At 40.9% G+C, this 8,695-nt stretch overlaps 1 non-coding gene across 1 annotated transcript; it reads left to right on the top strand.

The window, feature by feature from the left end:
• Nucleotides 1-7,212: 7,212 nt before the first annotated feature.
• LOC114197014 (U6 spliceosomal RNA) lies at nucleotides 7,213-7,316 on the top strand. The gene has a single exon (XR_003606843.1). It is a non-coding gene; the product is annotated as a U6 spliceosomal RNA (small nuclear RNA).
• Nucleotides 7,317-8,695: the final 1,379 nt, after the last annotated feature.

The following is an 8,695-nucleotide window of genomic DNA, read 5'->3' as shown; positions in this document are numbered from 1 at the left end:
TGCTAATATCTTGTGAAGGATTTTTGCATCTGCATTCATGAGGGTTATTGGTATATAGTTTTCTTTGTTGTGTGATTTCTGTCTGATTTTGATACCAGGTTAATACTAGTTCATAAAGTGAATTGGGAAGTACAGTTGATCCTTGAACAACATGGGTTTGAACTTATATGCGGATTTTGAACAATATAATATTTATATGTGGATTTTTTTGCAGTACAATACTGTAAATGTATTTTCTCTTAAGATTTTCTTAACATTTTCCTTTCTCTAGCTTACTTTATACATTGTATAATACATATAACATATAAAACATGTGTTAATCGACTGTTGATGTTATCATAAGGCTTCTGGTCAACAGTAGGTTATTAGCTGTTAAGTTTTGGGAGAGTTAAAAGTTTTTATTTTTTAAAAATTTTATTTATTTATTTGACAGAGAGAGATACAGCAAGAGAGGGAACACAAACAGCGGGAGTGGGAGAGGGAGAAGCAGGCTTACCACCGAACAGGACCCTGGGATCATGACCTGAGCTGAAGGCAGACGCTTAATGACTGAGCCACCCAGGCGCCCCGGGAGAGTTAAAAGTTATACGTGGATTTTTGTGCAGAGGGGTCAGCACTCCTAACTCCAGTGTCATTTAAGGGTCAACTGTATTTTCTCCTCTTCTGTTTTCTGGAAGAGACTGGTAGAATTGGTATAGATCCTTTCTTACATGTTTTGTATAATTCTCCAGTGTAGCTATCTGGGCATGGAGATTTCTTTCTTTCTTTCTTTCTTTTTTTTGAGAGTTTTTACATTATAAATTCAATTTCTTGAGGTTATAAGGTTATTCAAATAATCTATTTCATATTTGGTGAGTTGTGACAATTCGTGTTTTTCGGGGAATTGGTCCATTCCATCTAAGTTGTCAGATTCACATGTGAGGAGATTTTCATTGTATTCTTTTCTTATCCTTTTGATGTCTGCTGGGTCTGTAGTGCTATCCCTATTTGATTCTGGCTGTTGATAATGTGTGTCTTCTCGCTCTCTGTCTTTATTTATTTACTTATGTAATCTCTACACCCAACGTGGGGCTTGAATTCATGATCCCGAGATCAAGAGTCCCGTGCTTATCAAGAGCCAGCCAGGTACCCCTTCTCTATCTTTTTTCTTTGTCAGCAGTCGTAGAGGTTTGGCTATTGGTCTTTTCAAAGAACCAGTTCTTTGTTTCATTGTTTTTCCCTATTGTTTTTCTGTTTCTGCTTTCATTGATTTCTGCTTTGAGCAATTATTGTTTTCTTCCTTTTGCTTCCTTTGGGTTTCTTCTGCTCTTGTTTTTGCAGGCTCTTGAGGTGGAAGCTGAGATTACTGATTTGAGACTTTGCCTCTTTTCTAATGTGTGCAGTTAGTGCTGTAAATTTTCCTCCCAACACTACTTTAGCAGCCTGCCACAAATTTTGATTTGTTGCATTTTCATTCTCATTTGGTTTAATGTATTTTTTTCTTTATTTCCAAAGACTTTCTCTTTGACCTGTGGATTATTTAGAAGTATGTTTTGAGTTTCCAATTGTTTGGAGATTTGTCTGTCATCTTTTTGTTTATTGATTTCTACTCTGATTCCATTGTGATCAGAGAACACAATTATTTAAAATTTTTCCAGACTTGTTTTATGGTCCAGAATATGCTCTATCTTTGTGTATGTTTTGTGGGCACTTGAAAAGAATGCATATGCTGCTGTTGTTGGCTGGAGTGTCCTCAAAAGGTCTATCAGATCTTGTTGGTTGATGTTGTTGAGTTGTACATCCTTGCTTATTTTCTGTCTAGTTAATCTATTAGTTGTTGGGAAAGGGTTATTGAAGTGTCTGGCTACAGTTGTGGGGCTTATCTATCTCTAGCTTTTGCTTTATATATTTTGTAGCTCTTTTTTTGGTGTATATGCATTCAGGATTGCTATGTCTTTTTGGTGAATTTTGACATTTTTATCATCATATAAATCATCACATTCCTCTCTGTCACTGGTCATTTTCTTTACTCTAAAGTCTATTTTATCTGATATTAAAATGGAGCCACTTCTGTTTTCTTTTGGTTAATGTTTGCATAATATCTCTCTCTATATCCTTTTATTTTCACCTTGGCTTATCATTATATTGGAAGTGATTTCCTTGTAGACAGTGTATGGTTGGCCCTGGTCTTTTTTTAATAACTTACTTTTTTTTTAAGCTGGGTTTTTTTGGGGGGGGTGTTTTGTTTTTTTTTGTTTTAGTAATCGCTACACCCAATATGGGGCTTGAACCCACAACCCCGAGATCAAGAGTCATACCCTCCTCCAACTGAGCCAGCCAGGCACCCTTGTTGGCTCTGTTTTTTAATCCACACTGCCAATCTTTGTCTCTTAATTGTTGTATAGAGAGTGTTACACTCAATGTAATTATTGCTACATTAGAGCTTGAGCTTGACATTTAATTTTTTTTGTTTTCTGTTTGTTCTCTCTGTTTTTCATTTCTTGCTTTCTTTTTACTGCCCTCCTGTGGGTTACTTAGACATTTTTTAGAAATCTATTTCGATTTATCTATGATGTTTTTGAGTATATTTCTTTGCAAAGGTTTTTTTTAGGTATTACATTATATATACAGGTATTACATTATATATACAGAGGACTTAGGACAATCTATTGGTGTTATCCATTTACCATCTTGAGTGAAGTACAGAAATCTTACCTCTCTTTATATTCCTTTTCCTTCCCCTATTTATAATTGTCCTAAATACTTCCTCTACACACATTTAGAACCATATCAGATAGTGTTATAATTATGGCTTCAACCATCAAACATAATATAGAAAATTTAAGAGGAGAAAGAAAGATTACTTCATTTCCCCATATTTTTGTTTATTGTGTTCTTCCTCCTTCCTTCTTGATGTTCCAAGATTTCTTCTTTTATCATATCTTTTCTGTTTAGAGCAATTCCATTAGCTCTAAAACCCTAAATTAAAATTTAGGGATGGTCTGATGGTCACAAATTCTCTTAGTTTTTCCTAATTTGAGAATGTCTTGATTTTTCCTTTCATTCCTGAAGGATGTTCTCACTAGGTACAGGATTCTGGGTTGACAACTCCTTTTTTTTCACCATTTAAAAAAAATATTGTGCCAATTCCTTCTGGCTTCCATGACTTCTGATATGAAATCTGCTGTCATTCAAATTGTTATTTCCCCAAGATAACATTTTTTTCTTGTGGCTTTCAAGATTTTTTTCTTTGTCTTTAGTTTTTAGAAGTTTAATTATGATGTGCTTTGGTATGGATTTCTTTGAGTATATCCTGTTTAAGATTTGCTCAACTTCATGAATCTGTGGCTTTATGCTTCTTGCCATATTTGGAAAAAATTTCAGTCATTATTTCTTTCTATGCAAAACAAAACAAACAAACAAAAACCATTATTTCTTCTTCGGTCATTATTACTTTTTTTAAAGTAAGCTCTATGCCCAACACGGGGCTCGAACTTACAACCCCGAGATCAAGAGTCATGTGCTCTACTGACTGAGGCAGCCAGGTGCCCCTCTTTGAGTACTTTTTAAGCCCTACCCTCTTTCTCATCTCCTTCTGATACTCCTACAATACAAATGTTAGATCTTTTGTTATAATCCCTCAGGTCCTTGAGGCTCTGTTCATTTTTTAAAATTTATTTTCTCCTGGAGCACCTGGGTGCCTCAGTCGGTGCAACATCTGACTCTTGGTTTCGGCCGAGGTCATGATCTCAGGGTCATGGGATCGAGCCCCACATCGGGCTCTGTGCTCAGGTGGGGATTCTCTCTGTCTCTCTCTCGCCCCCCCTCCCTCTGCCCCTCCCCCCCACTCACTCTGTCTCCCTTTCTCTGGAATAAATAAATAAATCTTTAAAATTTATATTCTCCCTCTGTTGCTCAGACTGGGTCATTTCTATTATGTTATCTTCCAGTTTATTGATTCTTTCCTCTGTCACCTCCATTCTGCTGTTGAGCTCATCCTCTAAGTTTTATATCTCAGTGATTGTATTTTTCAGTTTTAAAATACCCCTTTTGTGCTTCTTTATATTCTCAAATTCTCATTTGTTGTTTCTATTTTATACGTTCTATTGCATTTGTTTCAAGTGTGTTCGTAACTGCTTGCTGAAACATTCTTATTACACAGCAGCTTTAAAATCTTTGTCAGAGAATTCTAACATTTCTGCCATCTCGGTGTTGGCAACTGTTATAGGTCGAACTGTATTCCTGAAACACAGAGAACAGAGATGTGTTGATGTCCTCATCCCCTATTACCTGTAAATGTGTCCTTACTTGGAAATAGGGTCTTTGTGGATGCAGTTAAGTTGAGGTTATTAGGGCGGGTCCTAATGAAATATGACTGATATCCTTATAAGAGGAGGTAACTTTGGACACAGACACGGGGAGAATGCTATGTGATAACAGAGAAAGAGTTTGGAGTGATACCAATGTGAGCCAAGGAACTGACAGCCACTCCAGAAGCTGGGGAGAGGCCAGGAAGGATTCTCCCCTCCGGGTTTCACAGGGCGCATGGCCCTGTCAACACCCTGATTCTCGATTTCGGACTCCAAGGCTCCAGAACGGTGAGACAACAAATTCCTGTTGTTTTTAAGCCACTCAGTTTGTAGTACTATGTTATGGTAGCCCTGGGACACTAAGACAGCATCTTTTCATCTTTTTCCTTCGGCTTGGGATCTCCCTGATCCTTGGTATGATGAGTGACTTTCAGGTGAAACCTCAACACTTGGGGTATTATTTTGTGAGACTCCGTATCGTATTTAAACCTTCTGTTCTAGCCGACTTCCCATGACACTGTCCTGTCAGAGGAAAGAGGCGACGCTGCCCTGTTACTGCCGGGCGGTGGTGAGCATCCAGGTTAGCCCCAGGGCCTCCTCTGCCACCCAGGAGGGGCTGCTGGGTAGGCCTGGGAGTTCCAGCCCCCCACTCGGGCTCTACTGTTTCCTCCCCGGCTGGGAGGTGTAGGGGCCCTGTGACTGCTCTCCACGTGGGTTCTACTGACACCATGAGGGGGAGGTGGCCCCGTTGCTGAGGGGGCAGTGCTAAATGTCCTGACTCTCCTCCAAGCCTCCTCTGATACCAGCCACCGAGGCAGGAGGCTTGGGTGCCGTGGTACAACCTTGTGAGGGCAGAAATCTAGGCTCTTCCCTTGGCCTTTGCTGGTGTAGGTGGGGATGGTGCCACGATTTTTCTGTAGTGCTTGGCTGGGGAAAAGCATTTATTGTCTAAATGTTTGCTGTCATTCTTGGCTGTTTATTTTCTGGTCTTTGGCTAAAGAGAGCAAGCCTTTTCTTGGGGCTTTTTTTGTCTGCACTCGTTGGCAGTTCCACCTTTCAGGCCTCCACACTTTGGGGTTACCACCTTCTGCAGCCCCAAGTGCATGGTACGTGAGGCCAGAAGAAACCCAGGGAACTTACCACCATATTGTTCCTTGCATCCAAAGATCCCTAAATGATCTACCTTGTTCTCTCTACCTTTCAGAGCCTTCGTATGCTTTCTTATTTAAGTTTGTTTGGTTAGTTAGTTGGTTAGTTAATCTCTACACCCAACGTGGGGCTTGAACTCAAGACCCAGAGATCAAGAGTGGCATGGTCCTACAACAAAGCCAGCCAGGCACCCCTGTATGACATATACAATGTCAAGGGGTTTTAGTTGTACTTCATAAGAGAAATAGCAAAGAGTATGTGTATTTCCATCTTCTAGAGAGAAGTCCTAGACTTCTTTTTATAATAATTAATTCAAACAATATAGGCCAAAGGTAAAAATACTTCCCCACTCTCAGTCTCCTTCAGAATCAAGAAAATGGGCAGCCTCGGGGCTTGAGGATGGCTCTCTAAGGAAATATTAGCCTTGGCTTCCCTAACCCTCACTCATTTGGGAAACCCCAAATACACATTTGTCAAAGAGTGTCTTGTGCTGCTTATGTTCAGTTTTTTTCAAATGAAGCTCCATGGAGTACCTTCCTCAGGGTCACTTTGAAATGCTTAATAAAAAATGCATTCAGACCTGCTGAATCAGAGCCCAGGATTGGAGCCTTGGAACCTATATTTTAACAAGCATCCCTTGTCCCCGAGAGATCCCGAGGTGCCCAAATATTTGAGAACCACGGATCTAAGCCAGTGATAAAATTGCTTCAACAGGCCAGGCTGAGGACGAAAACTTATAGTGGGCCTGGACACTCTCCTTTGGGAGTTATTACTCATTCATCAGGGCCCTCTGGGCAGACTGGATCAACCCGTTCCTAATCCCCCTCATTGGCCTCACGGCCAGTCACTATTGTGCTGCTTTGCACAAATAATATCTTGAAAGTCCTCAGCTAGTGTTGTGCCCGATTTCACTTGCTCTCAATCTACCATAGCTGCCCTGACCTATCGTTCTAGTAAACCTAGAGGAGATAATGAAACTAGTCGGACGGGATTTGCTCTCAGGGAAATCATACTGGGTCCGGTGAGCAGAAACCATGCTTGAAAAAGAATCCATTTCAGATTGTCTCCGGGAATTAACATCAAGCTGACTGATCTGTCCACTTCCACTTGCACTTCTTTCCTGTTTTGAAACCCAGGATTGCATCTGCCTCTCTTCTAGAGGTTTCTAGCACCTCTCCTACTCTCCACATTGATGAAAATAAAAGTATCCCCAGAGTGGTTTAAAGGTCTCATTTGCAGGCACTCCCAATGCTCTGAGAGATGTCATTTGTCTAGACCAAAGACTTGAACCTGGTTAAAGCAATGAAATACTTTTTTAAAAGATTTTATTTATTTATTTGAGAGAGAGCATGCAAATGGGGAGAGGGGCAGAAGGAGAGGGACAAGCAGACTCCCCACTGAGTGGGGAGCCCGAAGTGCCTGAGGACCCCGAGACCATGACCTGAGCCAAAGTTAGATGCTTAACCGACTGAGCCACCCAGGCGCCCCAGCAATGAAATGCTTTTAAAAACCATTTTAGCCACTTTATCCATCCTGGACTTTCTTTCTTTTTTTTTTTTTTAAAGATTTTATTTATTTATTTGACACACAGAGAGAGAGAGAGAGAGAGAGCACAAGCAGGGGGAGCGGCAGAGGGAGAAGGAGAAGCAAGCTCCCTGCTAAGCAAGGAGCCCATCACAGGGCTCGATCCCAGGACCCTAAGATCATGACCTGAGCCGAAGGCAGATGCTTCACCGACTGAGCCACCCAGGTGCCACCAGAATCTCCATTTTAAGTGCTCACTTTGGCAGCACATATACTGAAATTGGGAACGACTCAGAGATCAGCGTGGCCTGCTCCAAGGATGACACACAAATTGATGAAGCGTTCCATATTTTTTTTAAAAGAATCTCCATTTTAACAAAATCCTGAGGTGATGCATATGCATGATAAAGTTTGAAGAGCACTGGGCTAGACTTTCCAGTATGAAGATTTCTCCTTGACAGAAAATACAGGTACCAAGTGAGAGCAGAGGAGCTCCAGTCTATCTTTATCATTCATCACTATGTCACGGCCACTTGTATGCTTTTCTCTATTGTCATCTTGTTTTGTTTTTTTTTTAATTTCTAACTTCGTTTCTTTTTTTTTTTTAAGATTTTATTTATTTGACAGAGAGAGACACAGCGAGAGAGGGAACACAAGCAGGGGGAGTGGGAGAGGGAGAAGCAGGCTTCCCGCGGAGCAGGGAGCCCGATGCGGGGCTCGATCCCAGGACCCTGGGACCATGACCTGAGCCGAAGGCAGACGCTTAATGACTGAGCCACCCAGGCGCCCCTGTCATCTTGCTCTTGATATAACTTATAAAAAGCTCTTTATGTTGCCCTTACTATGTGGTGTTAAATCCTCTGAACACTTTTATGCAGGTCTATACAAGCCTCCTGCATTTATCATTGATCTTACATGTTCCTTTCCAAATTTAACCTGCTAAGAACTAAAGATAAAGGATGTTTCTTCATCAAGAATCTACAAGGCACAATAATTCTCTTTATAGAAAATTCTGTTGGAGTCCAGGCAACAGACCAATCAGAAGGAGTTACTGTAGTTCTCTTTCTGCATAAACCCTCAAGTGATCCTAGATTATCAAAAGAGTCCCTAAGACTGGCCCCTGGAGGATCTTGTTATTTATTCCAGAAAAGGAGACAATTCCACACTCTTACACTATTGGTGGGAGTGCAAGCTGGTGCAGCCACTCTTGAAAACAGTACGGAGGTTCCTCAAAAAGTTGAAAATAGAGCTACCCTATGACCCAGCAATTGCACTACTAAGTATTTACCCCAAAGATATAAGTGTAGGGATCCAAAGGGGCACGTGCACCCCAGTGTTTATAGCAGCAATGTCCACAATAGCCAAACTATGAAAGAGCCCAGATGTCCATCAACAGATGAATGGATAAAGAAGATGTGGTCTATATATACAATGGAATATTATGCAACCATCAGAAAAAAAGAAATCTGGCCATTTGCAACGATGTGGATGGAACTAGAGGGTATTATGCTAAGTGAAATAAGTCAATCAGAGAAAGACAATTATATGATTTCACTCATATGTGGAATTTAAGAAATGAAACAGAAGAGCATAGAGGAAGGGAGGGAAAAATACAAGACGAAACCAGAGAGGGGGACAAACCATGAGAGACTCTTAATCACAGGAAACAAACTGAGGGTTGCCGGAGGGGAGGGGGTGGGGAATGGGGTAACAGGGGATGGACATTAAGGCGG

This window comes from Eumetopias jubatus, unplaced genomic scaffold, assembly GCF_037043125.1.
Source record: "Eumetopias jubatus isolate StellerSeaLion01/CBP00866 unplaced genomic scaffold, mEumJub1_p1.0 scaffold_11, whole genome shotgun sequence".
In the NCBI taxonomy this organism is placed as follows: domain Eukaryota; kingdom Metazoa; phylum Chordata; class Mammalia; order Carnivora; family Otariidae; genus Eumetopias; species Eumetopias jubatus.
This window is presented reverse-complemented; position numbering and strand designations above follow the sequence as displayed.